Raw genomic sequence first — 25,724 nt, 5'->3', positions numbered from 1 at the left:
CTGTCTCAAAAAAAATTGTGCAAGTAAAAAGCGCCCTCTTTGGCAATTAAAAAATACCGTTGTGAAATAATGCTTACATCAACGTCAAGGGCTTAGTCTTAGCTCTCAAATGCCGTTTAGTCTGTTCAATTTGCTTGTTTTAATCTCGAGATATGCTTACTCAACAACGAAAGGGTAAAATCACAATCGGCCACTTTGACTAGGGAAGAGGGCTGTACATGTAAATCAATGATAGCATCAAGTTTATCAAGAGTTCCTTCGTGAAATCAAAAGAATGCATCAATTACACAACAAAACAAAATTGTTTATACTGTTTTAGCATGATAAAGGTATAATGATTCTCTTTTTCTACTTACGCCAATGAAACGATAATTAAATATTTCACATTCTGCTGTAAAATCAAATACGTATGCATGTCAATGATTTTATCATGGTAAATACTGTTCTCTTTGTCATTCAAGACATGTTAAAAGACAAACAAATATTGCACACTTATAGGTTAATGAACTCTGACAAGTTCATGAAATTTGACAAATTTATGAAATTAGACAAAATAATGCACGCGCGACGATGTTGATGCGTCTAATGCCCGAGCCCCCAAGGGGGAGTGCATTAGACGCATTAACATCAGCTATCATTGATTTACATGAACAGCCCTATTACCTAGTAAAAGTGGCACAATTGTGATTTTACCCTTTCGTTGTTAACTAAGCATATCTCGAGATTAAAAAGAGCAAATTGAACAGAATAAACGGTATTTGAGAGCTTAGACTGTGCCCTTGACGGTGATGTAAGTATCATGTCACAACGGTATTTTCTAATTGCCACAGAGGGCGCTTTTCACTTGCACAATTTTTTTTGAGACAGGCTGTATATAGGCGAAACCTCTAGAGTGTTTGGTACCCGTTTAAAAGAACAAAACCGTAGCGGGAAAAGCCTCAACTAAGGCTTACACCAGAGCACAGAGCAAGGCATCAGTCACACTCACAGGAGAAGTTAACAAATCCGCCATCACGATCATGTGGCGGAGGACAATCATGTCATCGGATGGGAAGATGCGAGTATCAAAAACAGAGAGCAGAATAGAAACCCCGGATAGAAACAAAAGACACATAGAAGAAGCAATTTGGATACGGAAAAAGGGGGCCAAAACACTAAACCGAGATGAAGGAAATCACTTCCTGCCGCATATCTATGACCAGCTCCTAAAGCCCAAAACAGCACCACCAGCGTCAAGCTCCATAGGAAGCAGACGAGGATTGGTAGATTTGGTCAGTCGATTTGAGAAAGTGTTATTTATTGACAATCCTGATGAACTTATTTACGGACCCTCAGATAAGGGTACATGCCACCAAATAGCTTTCCATAGACTTTACGTGCAAAACAGGGGTCACGTTTTAGGCTATAAGTCGAGTTACGTCTTACTTTGAAATATATATTTGATATCATTTTAATCAGAACAAAATTCTGCATAACATATCTGAAAATGACACCATATTTTAGGTCTACTTTTTGAGAAAAATAGCGCTATATAAAAGACCCGATTTTCCCGTGTTTACGTCTGACTGCTAACCGCGTTTTGACCTTGTGTGTTCATGCGCTCATCATCGTAAACATCACTCAAATTTTCGCGTTTTCTGTTCAAATTAGTAGAGATCACATTCACAAGTTCTAGCAAAACACGATTTGCAACACTAAAATTGTTAATATTGTACCGATTTTGCACATTTTTTATGCAAAGTTGGGACTATAGTCGTGATAAACTTTTACCGGAAACCGCTTCACACGCGGATTTAGTGGTATGAACCCTTGAAGAGGCTAAAACATCGTTTTTAGGCCTTGAAAATGATTTTGTTATCTTTTTCACTACATTTTGAATTAATTGTAAGACATTTTGGGTTATTTTCTTTCATACTTTAGACAGGATGCCGATTTCAAGCACAAGCATGATAGCCGACAATTTCCATTTTTCGTCATTTTGATGCACATGAATGCACAATGGTTGCTGATTTGCTATTTTCATGAAGATATTAATTGATGTTAATAGTAAACGTTCTTTGAACATCTTTTGCAAGTGCATAACTTCAAAATTAAAACATTCTCAGTACCTGCAGAATATTTAAAAAGACAAGAAATGTCAATCAAGTAGGCCTACCCCCCCTCCATCGTCACTTTTAACCCGTTTTGTCCAAAAAGCAAATGTAATGAATGGCTATTTGAAATTAAATATTGATATAAATTAAACTTTGAATGTTATAACAATTTAAAATACTGGACAGTGGTATAAATAAAGCAAACTAGAAACTTAAATATCTTAAATCTAATTTTTTATGTAATTTTATTAAAATTGAAGGCCAAAACTTGAGAAAAAAAAAAAAAAAAATTGGTTAAAAAATAACAATGAAATTGAAAAACTTCTTTGTAATTTAAACACCAATAAACAATGTTTTCAATATTTTGAAACTCTTCTTTATTCATATCAAAAGGTTTCAAACTTCTACCAAAATCGGAACTTTTATTAAATTGGAAATCTAAAAGTAAGCCTATTCGCGGAAAACGCACGTACAGCGAAAAACATGGCGGCGTCCATGCACGCGCTTGTTGATGTCCTTCCTCATTTCTTCGCGTGCATTTTAAATAGATAAAGACGCGCGAAAAACGCATGGAATTGCTTCTTAAAGGGTACATGCCACCAAATAGCTTTCCATAGACTTTACGTGCAAAACAGGGGTCACGTTTTAGGCTATAAGTCGAGTTACGTCTTACTTTGAAATATATATTTGATATCATTTTAATCAGAACAAAATTCTGCATAACATATCTGAAAATGACACCATATTTTAGGTCTACTTTTTGAGAAAAATAGCGCTATATAAAAAGACCCGATTTTCCCGTGTTTACGTCTGACTGCTAACCGCGTTTTGACCTTGTGTGTTCATGCGCTCATCATCGTAAACATCACTCAAATTTTCGCGTTTTCTGTTCAAATTAGTAGAGATCACATTCACAAGTTCTAGCAAAACACGATTTGCAACACTAAAATTGTTAATATTGTACCGATTTTGCACATTTTTTATGCAAAGTTGGGACTATAGTCGTGATAAACTTTTACCGGAAACCGCTTCACACGCGGATTTAGTGGTATGAACCCATAATAGCCAAGGTAAACCTGAAACTTCAATATAAGGAAGCTAAATGTGACAAGTAGTTTTTCACATCAAAGTTTTTAAAGAAATTTTGTTTGGTATAGCACCACCTCTTGTTTTGTAATTTGAGAACTAGTTCCAAAGTGTCACATTACCCTCTTCTGCTACGTGGATGGTCAGCCCAGGACAGTGCACACCCCACTTTCACTGTGCTAAGATGGATTGTACTTAAACTTGACCATCAACAATATTATGGAAATAATTATGTGTTTTGACGATGACGATGTGTTCTACCTTTGATATAATCAGGATATATTCAGCCTAAGTTGGGGTTTTTTTTATATGGTGAATTCCACTTTTATACAACAAATAGCCGACAATAAACTGACATGTTTGAGAAGAATAAACTCTTGCATCCCGTGTCCAAATCCTGTGTTACATAAGAATAAGCTGCGTAGTGCTCAGAGAAGACAACAGGCTTCAAATAGAGTTAAAGAATATACGATCATGCAAACATCCACAGAGGATGATCAACTTTTCTTCGGAATGATTGGAAAACATCATAAGTCAAACAGGGCAATGCAAACAGAATTAATCGTGAATGGGGATTTGCTGACCAATTCAGATGATATTAGATCTGCATGGGCCGACCACTTTGAAAACCGTGCAACACCAAAAACGCATGCAGCTTTTGATGAGTATTTCCAGGCAGAAATTGATGAAGGTATTCATACAATTCACAGCATTATCAAATCTACAGGAGGGACCAAAATGTCTACAATTTCAACCAAAGAGGTTCAGGATGCTATTTCAAGGCTCAACAGAAAGAAGGCTTCTGATCTGGAAGGGTTGTATGCAGAGCACATCCGCATCGCAGTTCATTGATTCCATAACTAACAGATCTGTTCAATGACATCCTTTACTCGTACATTCCATCATATCAGCCTTCAAGGAGGGGCTGGCGATCCCTATCCCAAGATTGACAGACAACTACCGGTACCGTGGCATCACTATAAAGTCTTGGAACACGTCATTCAACACCCACTTTGCTTCCAGACCCAGCAGTGATAAAGCAAACTTCAAGAGGTACGTCCTCAGCTTATTCTGCCCTGTTGGTATCTGAAATTATGACTGAAGCAGAAGACACAAAGGAAGAACTCTTTGTGGCCTCCCTAGATGCAAAAACGGCATTTGATGTCGTCTACCAAAATGGAATACTGCACAAACTTTTCTGTTCTGGCCTGGATCCACCTCTTTGTCAAGTTGGAAGGAGAAATGTCAAGACCATTCATGCTCAAGCAAGGAGTCAGACAAGGGAGTGTTTTATCAACAGACTGCTACAAAATATTCATTAATGAATAATGACTTGCTCAAGATGCTCGAAAATTCAGGTGTTGGAGTTTCAATTGTCAACATATATATTGGCTCCCCAACATGCGCAGATGATGTCGTGCTTTCCTGCAGGGTCCATGACGGACTTACAATTTATGCTCCAGGTGGTTGCAGACTACGCGGCTGAGCACAGAATATACACCATTAACTCTGAGAAAAGTATGGTTCTGATCTACGACTCCAAAACCCTACTTATGCGTGGCAAGATTCACAGCCTGTTAAGCTTGGCAATGAAGCACTTGTTATTGCCCAGGATTGTACACACCTAGGAATTCTCCGCTCTACCGAGAAGGGTCACGTGCAACTCATCGGCGATCGTATCTAATTAGCAAGAAGACCTATACTCTGATGGGTGTCCGCCTTCATGGCGTTAACCCACTCCTGTCAGCCAGGAATGGATGATCACTACATTCATCATCCCTAGATATTTGCATGGTTTGGAAACCGTACTGAGCTTGCTAAGCTTGAAAATACCACAAAAAGGTGCTTAAACAAATATGCAGCATCTGCCAGACAGAGTCGCTAACGAGGCCGTGTTTCTCCTGATTGGACAGCACCATATTGATGGTATACTAGACAAACAGCGCCTCACAATGTGTGGAGCGATAACAAGGAGTGACTGCATCGAGTGGGATCTGGCACTCAGGCAACTGGCGGTGAAGAATGTTAAATCGAATAGCTGGTTCATCAGAGCTAAAAGCCGACCTCTGTAAATATGGTCTTCCAGATGGGCACACCTTATTGTCTCAAGTGCAATTGCTACCCTGACTGGGGAACACTACAAGAGAGCTCTCGCCTTACTCAGCTTATATTGGACTGCACCATGGAAGGAACTCTCCCATTCCCACCAGAAGGACAAATGCTCGATGCTATTGAAAGCGCAAGAAGAAGACTGTTTTGCACTTCGATCAACGATGGATAAATCTTGGTGGCTGATTTTGTGTTTATTGGCGGATTTTTTTTTGCGCTGGATGTTGTGTGTCGTTAAGTGACTTTTTAGTGTTAGATGTCTTTTTGATGTCTTCACCATTTGGTGTTTTTTATATTGTGCCCCCATACCACTAACCACAAAATGTGGATATCCAACTAGTTTGCCCCGTAGGGCTACAAAGAAGCACTAACCGCGAAATATTGATATCCAACAAGCTTAAACTAAAAAGAAGCACTAACCGCGAAATATTGATATCCAACAAGCTTAAACTACACAGAACCACTAACCGCGAAATGTGGATATCCAACTAGTTTGCTCCGCAGGGCTACAAAGAAGCACTAACCACAAAATATTGATATCCAACAAGCTTGAACTAAAAGAACCACTAACCGCGAAATGTAGATATCCAACTAGTTTGCCCCCTAGGGCTACAAAGAAGCACTAACCGCAAAATATTGATATCCTACAAGCTTGAACTAAAAGAAGCACTAACCGCGAAATATTGATATCCAACAAGCTTAAACTAAAAAGAACCACCAACCGCGAAATATTGATATCCAACAAGCTTAAACTACACAGAACCACTAACCGCGAATTTGGATATCCAACTAGTTTGCCCCGCAGGGCTACAAAGAAGCACTAACCGCAAAATATTGATATCCCACAAGCTTGAACTAAAAAGAACCACTAACCGCGAAATGTGAATATCCAACTAGTTTGCCCCCTAGGGCTACAAAGAAGCACTAACCGCGAAATATTGATATCCAACAAGCTTAAACTAAAAAGAACCACTAACCGCGAAATGTGGATATCCAACTAGTTTGCCCCTCAGAGCTACAGAAGCACTAACCGCGAAATATTGATATCCAACAAGCTTAAACTACACAGAACCACTAACCGCGAAATTTGGATATCCAATTAGTTTGCTCCGCAGGGTTACAAAGAAGCACTAACCGCAAAATATTGATATCCAACAAGCTTGAACTAAAAAGAACCACTAACCGCGAAATGTAGATATCCAACTAGTTTGCCCCCCAGGGCTACAAAGAAGCACTAACCGCGAAATATTGATATCCAACAAGCTTAAACTAAAAAGAACCACTAACCGCGAAATGTGGATATCCAACTAGTTTGCCCCTCAGAGCTACAGAAGCACTAACCGCGAAATATTGATATCCAACAAGCTTAAACTACACAGAACCACTAACCGCGAAATTTGGATATCCAACTAGTTTGCTCCGCAGGGCTACAAAGAAGCACTAACCGCAAAATATTGATATCCAACTAGACTTCTCCGTAGTCCACTTGCCCATTTTGCATACTCTGGCTATTACATAAAGCTTAAAACTCTGATTTATATTGATTTGTGTGCAACTGATAGATTTTCACATCTGTATCTGATCTTTTCAGTCACCGCACTCCCTCTGTTTGTTAGCTTCCCAAGTGGACTACTGACTTTGCCTTACGGTTAAGATTTTTAACACGGGACTCTATGGAGAGTTAGGCCAATTTCTGGCCTAACTAAAATTGGCCATGATGTAATGCATCTTTAAATGGATCTGGCTTGTGATTGGTCGCCCATATCTCGCTATGGTTTAAATCTTCCGGGCCCGCGCCATTACCATTAACTATACCGGCTGTGGTATTTGCGGCGCTTTTGTGTTGACGCGAAAGTTAATCTCTCATCAAACATCTAGCGCGTATTTTACTATACCATGCTTAGTACTTGTGGTTAATGGACTGATAAACACGTATGCTTGACAGTGTGTTTTTAGAGAGCAAAGTCCCGGGGTAAAGTTCTGCTTAAAATTCAAAGTCCATAGTCGGATTTTCGGGGTTCGCTATCAATAAACTGGTAGATTCCAAAATCAGAATTAAAGTGAGCCATTATAATTATGCAAGATAATGTTGCATTCAATTACTTTTATTGTCACTAATCATCTGATATTTTTAACTCTTTATGACCATTTTACTATTGAATACTTTAATTTTAATAAACATCAGTATAATTTTGAGTTCAACGAAATGCGTTCATCATGACTAATAATAACATATTTTTAATAAAATTCGACTATGGCATAGTCTAATATCCAACAAGCTTGAACTAAAAAGAACCATTAACCGCGAAATGTGGATATCCAACTATAGTTTGCCCCCTAGGGCTACAAAGAAGCACTAACCGCGAAATATTGATATCCAACAAGCTTAAACTAAAAAGAACCACTAACCGCGAAATGTGGATATCCAGGCGCGTAGCAAGCGGGGGGACAGGGTGGACGAAGTCCATGGATCTCGAGGGTTCAGGGGCCCCGAGCACAAAAGCGAAAATTAAATACGGGCTGATAATGGAGAGCAGGGCCTGATTTTTATACCATTGGGCCAGATGGGCCCGGGTTCAGGGCAATTTTTTGGGGGCCCCAAAATTGCCCTATACGTCTTTCTTTTAACCCCAATAACAGCATGTTTTTTGGTCAAAATAGGGCAAATTTGTAAAATTTTCCGCGCTTCGCGCGCATTCAAATGCCAAAATTTATGTTGATCTGGGGCCAAAATAGTCTGATATTGAATTGAACAAAATATGTTAGTCCCCCTTGGTCCCCCATTAGTTAAACCAAAACTTGGCCACAGACTTGAGTGCACTGACATCTTCCTCGGCACGTGGGTTCGGGGCCCCCAAATTTTGGTCTGGCCCAGGGCCCCAATAAGGTAGGCTAAATCATGCCCTGGTTAAAAGGGCCCGTACTGCTCCTTGTCCATGGGCCCCTGATGCTCTTGCTACGCCCCTGTGGATATCCAACTAGTTTGCTCCGCAGGGCTACAAAGAAGCACTAACCGCAAAATATTGATATCCAACAAGCTTGAACTAAAAAGAACCACTAACCGCGAAATGTGGATATCCAACTAGTTTGCCCCGCAGGGCTACAAAGAAGCAATAACCGTGAAATATTGATATCCAACAAGCTTAAACTAAAAAGAACCACTAACCGCGAAATGTAGATATACAACTAATATGCCCGCAGGGCTACAAAGAAGCACTAACCGCGAAATATTGATATCCAACAAGCTTAAACTAAAAATAACCACTAACCGCGAAATGTAGATATACAACTAATATGCCCGCAGGGCTACAAAGAAGCACTAACTGCGAAATATTGATATCCAACAAGCTTAACACGGAATGTCTGGTAGAAGCAGACAGACCGGGGAAAACGAGGGTAGGCAGATTTCTTTCATGCTTTGATGGTTGAGCAATTGTCCCAAGTTATGCACACTGGTGACATTGAAAAAATCTCACGACCCCTCTGTTACGAGATACAAGACGCCCCTAAAATAACCCCCTGCCTCCACCATACCAACAAAAAAAAAGCTAGAAAATGGGTATTTTCAAGATGATCAAATAGAAAACCATTCACAATCAAAAATATACTCTGCAGGTATTAAGTTGACATATTAATCTTAACGGATATGAAAGAAAAAGTAAAAAATCTAATTGGGTTGTTCCATTTTTTAGGAGGGGTGTTTTCCTATTTTTCACTTTTTGAGAAAAAGTGAAAAATTAGTTTTTTACCCACTTAATGAAAAAAAAAATAAAAACCTTCATACCTTTTAATTTTTTTTTATTTTCACATGTAAACTAGTTTCATACAAGACTAATTAAATAAAGAAATAAAAATCATGGAGAGTATTTTAATTTACGAGATAGAAGCCCCGGAAGTGGACTACTTTTTCCATATTCTAGCATGCAGATGTTGTAAAGATATTGAGTTTAAATGGTTTTTTGAAGTCTTGATTGTGTATTTTTAATAAACAGAAATTGTTTTTCCTTTATAATGTCTAAGATGACAATCAAAGGTATTTTGAAGGCCGGGCTATTCCATTATAATACAGAGGTATCACCCTAGAACATCTCAAGTTTGCTTATAATGGGGCCTAAAAAGCTAGAAAATGAGTATTTTCACGATGATCAAATAGAAAACCATTCACAATCAAAAATATACTCTGCAGGTTTTAAGTTGACATATTAATCTTAACGGATATGAAAGAAAAAGTAAAAAATCTAATTGGGTTGTTACATTTTAGGAGGGGTGTTTTCCTATTTTTCACTTTTTGAGAAAAAGTGAAAAATGCGTTTTTACCCACTTTTTGACACAAAAAATAAAAACCTTCATACCTTTTAATTTTTTTTTATTTTCACATGTAAACTAGTTTAATACAAGACTAATTAAATAAAGAAATAAAAATCATGGAGAGTATTTTAATTTACGAGATAGAAGCCCCGGAAGTGGACTACTTTTTCCATATTCTAGTATGCAGATGTTCTAAAGATATTGAGTTTAATTGGTTTTTGAAGTCTTGATTGTGTATTTTTAATAAAAAAGAAATTCAAATTGTTTTTCCTTTATAATGTCTAAGATGACAATCAAAGGTATTTTGAAGCCCGGGCTATTCCATTATAATACAGAGGTATCACCCTAGAACATCTCAAGTTTGCTATAATGGGTCAATAACATCTAAAAAGCTAGAAAATGATTATTTTCACGATGATCAAAGATATAGAAAACCATTCACAATAACAAATATATACTCTGTAAGTATTAAGTTGATGAATTACCATTAACAGATATGAAAGAAAACATAAAAAATCTAATTGGTTTGTTCCATTTTTAGGAGGGGTGTTTTTTCTATTTTTCACTTTTTGAAAAAAGGGAAAATGTGTTTTTTACCCACTAGAATGCAGATGTTGTAAATATATTGAATTTAAATGGTTATTTGAAGTTTTTGTTTCTCCTTTATATTGTCTAATATTACACTCAAGGGTATTTTGATGTGTGGGGTATTCCAATATAATACAGAGGTGTTTCTCAAGAAAGTTAGCTTATAATGGTCCAATAACATCAACAAAGGTAGAAAATTGGTATTTTCATGATGAACAAAGATATAGAAAACCCTTCTTAATCAAAAATATAATCTGCATGTGTTAAGTTAAATTACTCTTAATAAGACTACGAATAGAAAGGTAAAAAACCCGAATGGTTTGTTCCATTTTGGGGAGGGTGTTTTCCTAATTTTCACCTTTTGAGAAACAGTGAATAATGTGATTTGTAACCAATATTTTGATGCAAAAAATAAAAACCTCCATATATTTTAATTTTTTAATTTTCACAGGTTAACTAGTTTAAGGGCTCGGATAGCGATGTTTTCACAGATTTCTTTGTCGGAATTGAGAGCACATGAACCTTCTGATATCAAATAGTTTTGCTTTTTTGAAATGTGTAATATAATAGGGTTTTTTTTTCAAATACCAAAAACATTTTGATCTTTTTGGGAAAATATGTATATCTTTAATATCTATATATGAAAGGGCAAATTTTTAATTGATCGTCGGCGTCGCTTTTCATCCCAGCTACATATAGGCCTATACTTGAAGTACATATCGTTTGCCATCAAATTTGTATTATATCGTGAATTTCAAAAATCAAAATTAGTTGATATCGGAAGAACATTCCTCGTATTCAGAATGTAGTTCGATATCGTTAAGATGCAATGGTTGTCTCAATGATATGACTGCATATTTGTGCAAACAGCAATTATACTAGTGGAATAATGTTTACAAAACAATAAAATATTTTCCTATAAAAACACACAAATTAAAATAAGGAAATAAGGCATTTTGAACATGGAGACCTGGATATTTAAAAAAAACCATTTTTAAGTCTTTTGTTGCTTATTGTTATATATAAATAACCATATTAAGTTTGACCAAGTTAATGCAACTCTCCTAATTAGCATCATATTGTAGAGATATGAGCATTTAGCATACCGCACATCTATTATCTGCTCAATATCAGCCATTTTAAACAGTGGAATATAGCAAAACCATGATAAACCCAGTTTTCTACAAACACCCCTTTGAAAAAATGGACTAACCCTGGCTAATATCACATGTTTGTGTCACCGTAGTCATGTGGTATGGAGTGATAAACAAAATATTGCAGTTTTGAATTGAAGTCATTTCCATATGCAGTTCCTAAAATTAGGAACAAAGGCATTTTGAACATGGAGACTGGATATTAAAAAATATATATTTTTAAGTCTTTCGTTGCTTATTGTTATAACAATATTTGTCAAGTTTGACTAAGTTAATGCAACTCTCCTAATTAGCATCATATTGTACAGATATGAGCATTTAGCATACCGTACAGCTATTATCTGCTCAATATCAGCCATTCTTTGCTAAACCCTTACTATGACTATCCATACATCACACAACATACACACAACAAATATAGCATTTTGGTGTCGGTTTATTGCTGCCAAACGAGAAGCACACACTGTGCCATGCTATACAGAACTAGGATATCATGCCTACGCTAAAACAACAGGGTAGCCTACCACAGGAATCAACGTGATAACTAGGGGGCTGCGCAACCTCAAAAAAACTTGAACACAATTTTTTATTTCTTATTTTTTATTTTTGATGAACAAGAAAAATCTGAGGGCATAGTACTTGGCTCCTGCCTAGGCTATCCCATGCCAACGTGGTGTTGATTCCTTCCTTCCCGCTATAAACAGTCTTAATCGACCAAAATCCCACCCGAGACTAAAACTGGCTTTAATAAAAAATATTTACTAATGATTCTAAACAATCATGCTTCTGAGAAGAAGCAACTTGACACACACTACTTAAATTCAACTGCGCAACAGAATAGAACGTGTTGCCGTGATAGAAACCGAACCTGAAGTGAGGTTACTCACGCACTCTCCCACACAGGAATAGTCATACTATTACGTAACGCAAAGAACATCAATATATTCTTATTCGGGGCTCTCAACCGAATATATTTTCATTTCTTTGCTAAACCCTTACTATGACTATCCATACATCACACAACATACACACAACAAATATAGCATTTTGGTGTCGGTTTATTGCTGCCAAACGAGAAGCACACACTGTGCCATGCTATGAAGTCCAAAGTCAGGGCTGCTGGCAAAAAATACCATAATCGTGGAAGTCAAATCCACCGTGCATTCCAACAGTTGGAACCACATCAGAGTCTTCACTCTTTACTAAACTTTACATAAGAGCCAAAAATGCCACTCTGGTTAGTCTCTTTGATTAATGGGTCAATCCATATGAAATCAAGGAGGCGTCCCACCTGACCCCTTCAGATTTGCTTTATATTGTAGTCATATGTTGTACCTGTAAAAATAAAAAAAACCTGCAAATTTGAGGTCTGTAGCTCTTACGGATTTTCTGTGGCAGCCATTTAAAGTTGGAGTAGGGGGGTCTAAATTTGGACCCAAAAGTTGCCCTTTAAATAAATTTCATCTTTGGGAGTCTGTGCCTTCTTTATAAAAAGAAAGAGGTCTTAAACTTTGTATACACACTAACTGCATGCCCAATTTGTCAAAAAAAATAAAAAATAAAAAAATTCTGTAATTGCGCGTTGTGTCACGGGGTCATTAAATATGCAAGAAAAAATGTAATGTTTTGTAAACTGGCAAGTTTAGCCCCCCTAAATTCACATTTTTTGTCAGATTAATTATTTTTTGTTATCACTGATGCTATGTATAGGATAAATACAATGCATATCCAAAACATTGAGGTCACAACTCATTTACATTTCGAATAGCGCCCTCACGAAGATGAAATTTATTGCAAATTCAACATTTTCAGGGGCCCAAAGTCGATGTGGTCCACCTTCAAAATTTATAAAACATCACTTTTATATAACTACTAGTCTTAAATTACAACTTTGGTAAGTCCCAGTAATTGTATAGGTTGACTTCATATAAAATGACAAGCCCAAAGTTGACCATTTTCTTATGATTGCATGTAGTGCAAATGTGCCGAATTCGGAAGGCTTGAAAGTCAGATTGGCCACAATATTAAAAATAAATGATTAGATGAGTAGTTATTGGTCCTATTTACTTTTATTTCCATTTCATTTTCAATATATACAGATTTTCTATGGTAGCCATTTAAAGTTGGTGTAGATGAAAATTAATGCAAATTCACCATTTTCAGGGGCCCAAAGTCGATGTGGTCAACCTACAAAATTTATAAAACATCACTTTTATATGACTACTAGTCTCAAATTACAACTTTGCTCAATCCCAGTAATTTTATAGGTTGACTTCATATAAAAAGACAAGCCCAAAGTTGACCATTTTCTTATGATTGCATGTACTGCAAATGTGCCGAATTTGGAAGGTTTAAAAGTCAAAATGGCCACAATATTGAAAATAAATGACTAGATGCGTAGTTATTGGCCCTATTTACTTTTATTTCATTTTATTTTCAATATTGGGGCCAATTTGACTTTCAAGCCTTCCGAATTCGGCACATTTACACTACATGCAATCATAAGAAAATGGTCAACTTTGGGCTTGTTGTTTTATATGAAGTCAACCTATACAATTACTGGGACTTAGCAAAGTTTTAATTTAAGACTAGTAGTTATATAAAAGTGATGTTTTATCAATTTTGAAGGTGGACCACATCGACTTTAGGGCCCCTGAAAATGTTGAATTTACAATAAATGTCATCTTCGTGAGGGCGCTGTTCGAAATGTAAATGAGTTGTGACCTCAATTTTTTGGATATGCATTGTATTTATCCTATATATAGCATCAGTGATAACAAAAAATAATTAATCTGAAAAAAATGTGAGTTTAAGGGGCTAAACTTGCCAGTTTACAAAACCTTACATTTTTTCTTGCATATTTAATGACCCCGTGACACAACGCGCAATTACAGAATTTTTTTATTTTTTTATTTGTTGACAAATTGGGCATGCAGTTAGTGTATATACAAAGTCTCAGACTCTCTCTTTTTATAAAGAAGGCACAGACTCCCAAAGATGAAATTTATTTAAAGGGCAACTTTTGGGTCCAAATTTATACCCCCCTACTCCAACTTTAAATGGCTGCCACAGAAAATCCGTAAGAGCTACAAACCTCAAATTTGCAGGTTTTAATATTTTTACAGGTACAACATATGACTAAAATATAAAGCAAATCTGAGGGGGTCAGGTGGGGCGCCTCCTTGATTTCATATGGAGTAACCCTAATACTTAGATTAACCCGAATCAAATTTGTGAAAATGGAATGGGCCTATTATTAAATTAAGAAATGTCCATATTGCAATCCTCGAATCGCCATACTTCACAGTAACATCTGCAAGTCTTCCGCACATACATATCTGCAAAAAAAAATACACAAATCTGTGAGAAACTTAATAATGTCGTAAATGCAAATTTTGCGACTTTGGAGTCTACAATCCTTACCATGCAGAAAACACAACCCAAGTCATGAATTATTGGGATGAGAACTCCTAATCCCTCCGAGTGATGAAGATAACAAAATCAAATTTCAAAATCTTCAGATCGGAATTGTCATGACTGAAATTATTGTCAGAAATAAGAAATTCAGCTCGATCAATCATACTACCTGATATGACACTATGACCAATATTATCTTGACAAACTATATGACACTGCGCCTTATTACTTGTCTATATGACACTTTGCCATAATACCACATATACTGAATGAAGACCAGTCTTCTGCCTTATGTGGACCATATGCCATGCTAAGAGCACAGAACTGACAAACCAAAAGTTTGCATAAGGGAACTTCTATTAAATATAGAAGATTCTTAAAAAGAACTAATAAAACGACATATTAGCAATATACACTATTAACGAACAGTTGTAGCTCTTATTGCAAAGTATGACAACTTCTAAGATATCAATTAATGACAATCCTGGATAATGACCCGATCTTAACATTTTTGTCGAACCATATACCAACCTGCTTGAAATTTTGAAATGAATATCAATCTTTGCTCCTTAATCCTTTAAAAAAAGTCCTTTCTCTGACTCTATTATGCGCAAAACGTAACTCCCTTAGGCACTAAAACATTGACATAGACTACTGTATGACAACCAATCATATTACACGACTTATATAGCATTGATCCATTATATCATCTTGAATGAATTTATATGAAAAGTGGGTCACAATACCTGCCTTATAAAGCACATTGTCATAATAACCCGTCATACTGTATGACTACCGGCCTCCTGCCTTATCTCGGACTAGATGCCACTAACATGAGTACATGACAGGATCTATGTCTCTAACTTACCTTGCCATCTGAATGACGATTAGCCATATAGAGCTCGTCTTGATTGTGAACACACCATTATTGATATCAATATCTTAGCATAATAGAATTGAAGTCATAACCTTAATATTATCTGGACTACGACACTATAATAATCTCAGACAAGAATACCAAATGATCGAGACTCCATCTGCCTTACATGGCACTAGGCCTAAGCCACAACCATTAGTAGATGGCAGCCATTCATATAAAGATATTACCCGTCTTTTCTGCCACTACAATATCTTGCTATATCGAATAACGACCAGCCAAAGAGCCAATCCTGTTTACCGTTAGGGCCTACCATTATTATGATCAATATCTTACCATAGTAACTGAGAAGTCATGGCCAGGATATCTGCACTGGGCCACTAATATCTTACCAAATGACCGCAATCTGCTTTAAATGAAAGTATAAGCCACTAGCATCTTATGATACTAAATAACAACCATTCATACCTGTCTAGTATTATAGCATTTAGCCACTAAAATAATGCCATATTAAAATCTATATTTTCTGTCAGTTTAAACCATTATTAAATATCTTACCAAAGAAAAAGAAAAGAGCCAAAATATCGGACTTAATTGCACTATCCAAGGACAACCAGTCACAATATTGTTGCATAGGACTATATCACAATATCATTCAAAAATGTGTAAATCAATTTTACAAAATGACAACCAGTCCTAAATGACACTGTGCTACTAATATAATGGCTTAATAGTCTGCACCACTATATAAACTCATAAACTCATATCAAGTGACCACCGGTCATAGAGCCCAACTGTTAATTTATTTTATAAGAATTTTGGTTACAGTAAAATTGCACTGTGTGTCTTCTTTGACAATTATGCTGAAAACCAACCCAAAAACGAGGATCAGAAGTCATACAATCAGTATAATCCGCTTATACTTCACATAGGCCTACCTGTTATTTCTGTTTTCTGATAACGACCTGCTGTCTGAGAGCATAGATATAATATGATTACTAAAAACTCATCAACTGATTGAGCTTGTCTCGGTATCCAATAGTGATTGGATAACAACATCGGCTGTCTGACATGTCTGACAGCAATAATTTTGCCGAAAACCATGACAAAACACTGATCCAAACTGTTTGGGAAAATCTGCCGTCCGACATCATTACTATTGCCATTAGACCATGACAAAACACCCCGGCAAAACACTCATCCAAACTGTGTGGATAAACCTGCTGCCTAAGAACATTACTTTTGCCATTAGGCCATTACCAAACACCCTACCAAACTGGCTGGAAGGAAAACTTGCTGTCTGACAGCATTACTATTGCCATTATGCCATGACAAAATACTCGTCCAAACTGTTTGGGTAAACCTGCTGCTCGAGAGCATTTACACTTCCGCCTTTATACAATGACCAAACACCCTTCCAAACTGTTTTGAAAAACTTGCTTTCTGACAGCATAGTAAAAAAACAACAACTTTACAGATCTACTCACCAGAAACAAGAGAGCAATATTTATCATTAAATTCGTGTCAATACATTATGTAGATTGTAAGCCAGCTAATGTGGCTTACCTGTTAACACCGGGCTGTTAACTAATCCGAGGAATACACCTCTGCCTATTTCTTTGTTTTACAAATTTAGCATTGACCCTTCTACGAGGCTGAAACATAATTTCCAATGAAATATTGCATTTCCTGAATTACCATGATTCCTGTAACTCTAGTATAATCACCGGGACATATTTAAGTCCATTTGGTACCGAATACCACTAGGGGCAAATCAAAGTCCCTGAACAACCAATTTTTATCGGATGGACTATCACCGTAAGATTTAAGCTTATTGGTGATGCTAACAATTTTTACTTTATTTGAATATGATGACCATCATGATCAAAAGAGAACACATCTATACCGTCTAAATCTAGAATCCAACTTAAAGGACCCAAGCGTGTCTCCACACAGATCGACCGTTTAAACTAACAAACAAACAAACAAACAAACAAAACTTGGAATTTTATTATAAAAACTAGGAACATGGTCTAAGGTATGCGATCCTTATTGAAAAAATGTTTGACTCATCAAAACACTAATTAGATTCTGAAACTCATCGCATTCTAGCACAAAATAATAAAAACAATATCTAACAGATCGGGTATAAAAAACTACCGCCTACACTTCTAAAATCTACTACTGTGATATTTTTCCAAGTCCTAAAACAATCATTTCTTTGGTTCTATTCTCATCTTCTCTGGGTTAACTCACCTCTTAATATTGGATTCCACTTAGAATTTGATCAATCCAGATTAAAACGTATTTAATAAATTATTGATCTCTACAAGAGTGACTAAAATGATTGATGCAAAAACACATCAGTGATTATGTAAATTATAATCATTCACTTAACTTGCTCAGTCCCCGGAACATTGTTCCGTCTTTGCTTCGTTAGCTTCGTAATCAATACTCGGTGATAAAGATCACGCTGTTAATTCCACCATCTCATTCTTCATTGTGTACAAACGGCTATCTGTCGTCTTGTATACTGTATGGAAGATAAAAACCAACAATCATGAATGAAAATCAGAACTCTTAAATGCATTATTGATGCTGATGTGAGACCTACCTGGCATCTCAGTGGTGAATGCGAATAGTACATGCAATTTTTCCCGAACAGCGCCGGGCGAACCTATATATATTATTACGGAATATTACCGACTTCTTATCCCTTCTCGCCTTATCTTGACTTTCTTGTTACTACAAATCGCCTGTTAATTATGTCGATTAACGTACAGATCATCATGCATCGTGTTTGTTAGCTTTTGTTAACCTATTTCTTGAGATTTTTGTAACTAATGATATATACCTACTCCTTGAAATCTGATCGAAAATAAACCTAAATTAACCATAGGAATGCAAGTAGTTGCTCCATAACAACTGATCTCCAACTACTGTCGAGCCATAATAGCTCATAATAACGGATTAAATAATACAGATACACCAGTAATTACTGCTATTAAAATAATTACGATACTATGATCCCAATTTAAAATACAGGGATATCGAACTACTTAACTTAATCACGTGAAATCGGAGCACACCGTCATCATACCTATATCTTCGTGTTAAAAATTGCCGTGGTAGTACGATAAATCCTCACGTTTTTCAACAACTACGCATGGTGATTTTGAGCTATTTTGTTCGAGATAGGCCGTGCGACTCAGGCTATGCATACAATTTGAGATTTTGAGAGCCGGCCACACTGTTTCTATTCTATGTTTTACGATTTTCGCATGATCAGTATATGGCTGGCCGTAACCGCCACAACGTGGAGCTGCTACGCGTAGCTTACTTTTCGCTTCGCGGAGCTAAATTGACCAATCATGTTAGATCTTTTCATTACGCGGAGCCAGTTGATGCATCATCGTTCCAGAGAGAGAAAACTCTTGCCAAAATTAATGTTTACTATGTGGATTTTAAATGAATCGAATGTAAATAAACCACGAACAGTTGTACAGGATCAATACCATTGTTTGATTAGTGTATAGTCAATGTTACCTTGCATGCATGTGCCATGTGTGTGGCGTGTTTGTTTGTTTGTCTACTGTGTCAGGCCAGGATCACTGACACCCACGGTACTGATACTGTCATACTATCACGGTGATCATATTGTTGAATGTTGTTGACTTAAAAATAATCATGATGCAGTCATGTCTACAGTAGAATTCACCACGACCTTTGATGGACTTAAACCCCATTAAAAGCTATTAAACCAAGATAACACTCAATGAAAACAGCTCAACTATGTTACATCAGATCTTCTCTGGTTAAATACACACTGCACTTGTGTCTGTTTTACCTGTGCAATGAACAATGAGCTGGTATTATAGTTTCAGTTAGGTGAATGATTATAAAGCGAACGCAAGGTAACAATACTGTCTGGGCTTTTGTTTACGAAATGAGACAATAGTCTGCTTATTGTTAACCAGCGTTCTTGAAAATGAGAAGCATAATGGTTTGCAGACTTAACACGGTTTAGAAATAATTTGTTCATATTTTTTGGTGTTATCTGTCGTTTACATATCCTTCCTAAAACACAAAAGTACCAATATTTCCAAACACCTAAATAAGCTAAAAATTTAGGAAATGTTACAAAACTATATTTTCTAGAATTTCAGAGAATACTTTAAATATTGACTGGTTATTTTTTACACAGTGACGTCATATAGGCAATGGCATAATACTTCTAACATACACTAGGTCACGCGTCAATGGTGAGCGCACTGAGTATTGTGTATAGGAAAACGGGCAGTACCGTAACTACAGTATGTATGGCCTACTACTAGTATATAAAGTAAATCCGAACTGGTTTGCTGAAGGTCGAATTCCGCAGGCCACGCCGCGCAAGATGTACAAATCAGCTCCCGGCGTACACTGCAGATCGCAGAATTGTGTGCATGGTTTACCACCACTCTGCCTAGCTATATAGTTGTGTACAATACTGTATGAGTTTCTTGTGAGTGCATGTCCATCTTAATAATAAGTCGGTTCGTACTTTTCATAAATTACTTTTTGAATCATAACTATCGTGACCGAGGATATCTTGCAACTACGTGAAGCTCGTCTGGCAAATTCTTAATGACTAAATTCGCTTCACGTAATGAGTAAGTCGTACTTGATTGGTCAGTTTTACCTCCGAGTAATGAAAACTCTAACATGATTGGTCAATTTGGCTCCACGGAACAAAAAGTCAGCTACGCGTAGCAGCTCCACGTTGTGGCGGTTGCGGCCTACCATATCAGTATCCCATATGATATTTCTATTGTAAGAAAATTTTATTTGTTGTCACGTAAATCACAGGTTTCGTTTAAATGTACTAACTGGAAATTAAATGTACTAATTAGTGAGGACCGGTATTTTGCTGTGGATATGTTTAACTGCAATTTGCGGGTAAAACATTTGAAATCCTGGGTAAAAATTGTGATCATATTCAACTCTTTGAGAAATAATAATATAAAGGAATGTATGTAAAATCCAGCTGCAATACAATGTACATTATTGACACACTATCACGCTCTTTATCTTCGTCAATAATAGAATAATCGATTTCAATCGAATTGAATGCATGAGTTTGTAGTTGACTACTGAGTGACCTAAGCGATCGATTGCTAGCCAATCAGATAGAACTCCTTTTCTTGCGTTCAGTGAAATACCACTCGCCTGTCGCTCACTACCACTCGCCCGTCGCTCACCAACGGAGTATTAAATTTATATTTATCGTATAGGACGTCGACGGTGTGCGGAGCGTCTTCTTCCAGCCGCTTCTCAGTAGGCCTACAATGATGAACCAAGAAAGTCATCGCAATGTTCAGGAAAAACACTATAAATATAGCGCTAGCTCTGTGGGTGTACACCTTGCGTACTTGCAAAATACAGAAATGCTGCACATTTAATGAAATATACAGATGATATCGCCATAAAAACAGTCAACTATGGAAAACCTTTGTAGCAGGGGCGGCGCCAGGGTATTTTGATAGGGGGGGCAAACATTTAGTGAAATTTGTTATGCGGCGCGCAAGCGCTGCCCGTCGCGCTTGCGCGACGCAGGGGGGTGTCTGAGGGGGGATGTGCCCCCCTCAGAATTTGGAAAATTTTCAAAATGAAAGCACAAATGAAGCCATTTGATGCAACATTTTCACCCTTTTGGGGGTTATTTATTTATTTTCCAACCGCATATTTTTATCGATTTCATTCACTGGCCCGACTTTCGGCCCGCTGGTTTTAGGCATGGACCTACTCAATTACGTAGTAAATCCAACACCTTTTGGCAACAGAATAAGTTCATGGTACAAATGTGCACGAAGTGCGAGAAAATTTGCGATATTGAATATTATACTGGTGAAATATGGCATGGAAAAGTTAAATAAACTCGCGCGAAAAGGTCCACTTTGCGAGCGTAGCGAGGGGAAAAAAAGCAGGTTTTTTATGCATTTTCAGTCAGAAAAGCCAAAATTTGCCCACTCGCGAGCGTAGGGAGCGAAAAAATTGGGTTCTTTATGCTTTCTTGGTCAAAATTTTAGGGAAAAGTCCAAAACAGGTCCACCTTTTCAAAATCAGCCCCAATGAATCCTGGCTACTCCCCTGGCCGTATTAAGAAGCCAATTGCTTATTTATATTGGTGCATAATTTTTACACTATCTGAGAGAGGCGTTCTAGTATAGGTTTTGGATATAGGCCTACAATGTGATGAAAGCCGTAAAAATGTGTGATATCGGACTGAAAGTAAACTTATTTATAATGATTAGGCCTAATTGCTGGCACTGATGACACACGACTTGCGTGTGTCGCGTCAGGACAGTGATGTAGCCAGGATTTTTCCAAAATATTTGGGAGAAAAGGCAAAAGAGACCATGTAACTTTTATGGGGGGGAATTTTGCCGAAAATGGGCCTAAAAAACCAACAACTTTAAAACCGCGTAGGTCAGCATTCCACAAGGGGCAAGATGTCCGAAGGGGGAGTTTATGGCCAGGCTCCTTTTCTTCTTCTCCCTTCTCCCTTTCTCTCCCCTCCCTTTTCTCTCTCCTTCTTTTCTTTCTCTTTTTCCTTCCTTTTACCACTTTTTTTTGGAAATCATAGGGGGGCAATTTAGGGGGGGCAATTGCCCCCCCTGCCCCCCCTGTGGCGCCGCCCCTGCTTTGTAGTGTAAATCAGCGGGAAAAACAACTGCGCAACAGAATAGAACGTGTTGCCGTGATAGAAACCGAACCTGAAGTGAGGTTACTCACGCACTCTCCCACACAGGAATAGTCATACTATTACGTAACGCAAAGAACATCAATATATTCTTATTCGGGGGCTCTCAACCGAATATATTTTCATTTTTACACAGTGGAATATAGCAAAAACCACGACACCCCAGTTTTCTACAAACACCCCTTTGAAATAATGGACTAACCCTGGCTAATATCACATGTTTGTGTCACCATAGTCATGTGGCATAGAGAGATAAACAAATTGTTGCAGTTTTGAATTGGAAGTCATCACTATATGCAGTGATATGGAAGTAAAAGTGTTAGTAACAAAAATGCCTCAATTGACTAAATTGTTAAAAGTGCCCTGAATTGGTGGATATGTAAGTAAAATACTAAAGAAGTCTCCATGATTTAGAATGCATTTTTGTAAACATCAAGAGTGGGGTAGTTTATGACAAAAAAATAAAAAATAAAAAAAGGTATGAAGGTTTTTATTTTTCCCTCAAAGATTGGGGAAAATTAGGCATTTTCAACATTTTAAAAATACAAGAATATAGTCTCACCCCTCATGCTGAAAATGGAACATTCCAAACATTTTTACAGCTTGCTGTGCATTTTTATATTGTAAAAACATGTAATATTACATGACAGAAAAAGTAAAGTGATAAACCATTGCGTTATATTCAAACATTTTATCTGAAATGTGTGCAAAATTCAATATTTTCAAATTTGTCAGGGGTTAGCAGAAGCCAATTTTAGGGCGTTTTTAGGGGGGGTCTGGTATCTTGCTCAGGGGGGATATGAGAATTTTTCAGCACCATTTTCATGAATACTTTAGGGAACCTAATGAAACTTCAAAATATGAGTAAAAAATGCTGACCCCTCTTTTCCTAAATTTTTGCTATATTGTACTGTTTTCTGAGATATGTAGTGTTAAACTAAAAAGAACCACTAACCACTAACTAGTTTGCCCCGCAGATGGAATGTGGATTTATTTCCTAAGAAAACTCACTTCTATGTCAAAGAGCATAGATAAAGACCTGGATCACTCGACCTGGATCATAATTCAATAGAATATTCATATCATGCTGATCACTCGATCCTGTAAGATTAGTATCTTTGAAAAGAGCGGTATTGTATGGTATTCAATCAGACATGCACAGGTGATTAGTAAAGCTGCTTGTAGTGCATGGCGATATATACAAAAATTGTTTTTACCTATAGACGAATCCAACGAGCCAAGTCATGGTCAGGATTTGGTCGGCCATCTTTGGTTTCCCGCTAGCACCAACCTGGGGTTTTGAGCGCCCGATTGTGCAAATAAATGTCGCATAACACCTAGAGAAGATGCAAAGACGAGCAGGGTTAATAGAATAATATATACAACTAGATTTCGCGGTTCTCGGGTTGGGCGGTTCTCGTGATAGCCCTATCTCTAATTACCCAACACCCGTTACCTGTAATACTTGTCCTGACCTTTCAAACTACTATACGATATACGTCTCTCAATGATTAAGACACAACTATCAACTCTGTTTTGTAGCTGTGACGCTTACTTCGGAACCTATAATCTGAATAGTGTCTGGATGTAGGCCGTCAATTCAATCGGGAGAAATGTGAACGCAAACGGGTTACATAGGCCTTACCATAGCTGATGATTTTTATGTTAATCATGTCTTTAAAATAGGCCTATTGGTCCGATGAGATACACCTGTTAGTCACTGTAATGCTTTCCGATGCTCGCACTGCGCCCGTCGGTACTCCGCGCACTACGCGATAGCGCACCGCGCACACGCGATACGCACCGCGAGCTCGCGTTATACGCACCGCGTGCACGCGTTAGCGAGCCACGCGCACGCGATAGCGCGCGGACAGAGGGACGGACGGACACGCCATAATTAGTATTAAGATAGAGGTAATCCTGTCGCATCTATTCATTCATACATAGTCCTTTTGTTCATCCATTTGTACATCTATGAATAGATGCGACGGGATTATCTCTATTGTATTATTCTATTAACCCTCCTCGACCTTCTCTAGGTGTAAGGCGGCTTTTATTTGCACAACTGTTGGAACTGTATTGTGTGTGCATTCTTTTGTCTACCTGTGTTTTCGCGGAAGGTGTAAAACGGGTGATGGAATGCAGTTTAAAATTTCCGCCAAGGCCGAATCATTTCACATTTTGGATGCATTGTATATAGCCGACGGGGACCCAACTAAAGGCTGCTAGTCAGGTGTAGGAATGCGTGTATTTGGATTCGTCTATAGAGGTTATCCACTTCACTCATGTGTGACTTCTAACAAAATGCGCCGATTCCCGTAGTATTCCTTATTCAAAACAAATCAATTCATGACCTCGGAGTTACCTGCATGACTCTTGGCGGGCTATTTTGAAACACTCATGGTTGCACGTGCAGGTACTTCTTTTGAAAGTTGTAAACAAGGTATAGCAGTCGTTGATAGGAAATGCAGCTTATAGAACACGGATAACCTCTATTGCTATGGTAGTTAATCCGATTATTACATCACTTCGACGGCGAATTGAGTATGGAATAAAGCGCATACACACGATATACTATATTACTAATTAATCAATGATAAATAATGAATTTGAAAATCAGTGATTTGAAAAAATAGTCAAGTAGTAAGTTGATTAATTTATTAAGTTTTCTTTATTAACATATTTTTTATTCATTTAAGGGATCTAGAATGAGCGTTTATGGCGTTTCGACAGTATTTTTTGTGGGACATGAGAGCACCTCAGACATATCGAATTACATTCTGAATACGAAGCATGTCTTTCTGATATCAAATAATTTTCATTTTTTGAAATTCACGATATAATACAAATTTTATGACAAATTATTAAAATTTGATATTTTTCTCGAAATAAATTTTATAAATGTAATGATATATTCTTAAAGTGTATGTAGCTGGGAGGAAAAGCCGACGATCAATTGAAAATGTTGACCTTTTATATTGAAGATATGGATTTTTTCCCAAAAGACCTATTTTTTTGGTATTTTGGGAAAAAATCCATATCTTCAATACGAAAGGTCAAAATTTTCAATTGATCGTCGGCTTTTCATCCCACCTACTTAATTAAATTCGTCAATTCATTCGTTCATACATTCATTACTATAAGTATAAATAAATACATACAAATAAATTACACCAAATATTCAAACGTATCATTACGTATGCTGCCTCCAAAGATATGCATTTTAATGTGTTATTTATTAAAATTAGATATTAATCGATCTCTTTTAACACAATGACATTTTACTGATATGATACATGTACATTACAGGGCCATACAGACATCCAGTATTCGACGTAGAATATTCAATG

At 37.1% G+C, this 25,724-nt stretch overlaps 1 protein-coding gene across 1 annotated transcript in view; it reads right to left on the bottom strand.

Annotated features, from left to right (window-relative positions):
* LOC140156780 (28S rRNA (cytosine-C(5))-methyltransferase-like) overlaps window positions 1–25,724 on the bottom strand; it is a 351,435-nt gene that overhangs the window by 155,536 nt on the left and 170,175 nt on the right. The gene's annotated exons all lie outside the window — the stretch shown is intronic.

This window comes from Amphiura filiformis, chromosome 7 (genome assembly GCF_039555335.1).
Source record: "Amphiura filiformis chromosome 7, Afil_fr2py, whole genome shotgun sequence".
Lineage (NCBI taxonomy): Eukaryota > Metazoa > Echinodermata > Ophiuroidea > Amphilepidida > Amphiuridae > Amphiura > Amphiura filiformis.
The sequence above is the reverse complement of the archived record's forward strand: the minus strand, read 5'-3'. Positions and strand labels throughout refer to the sequence as shown.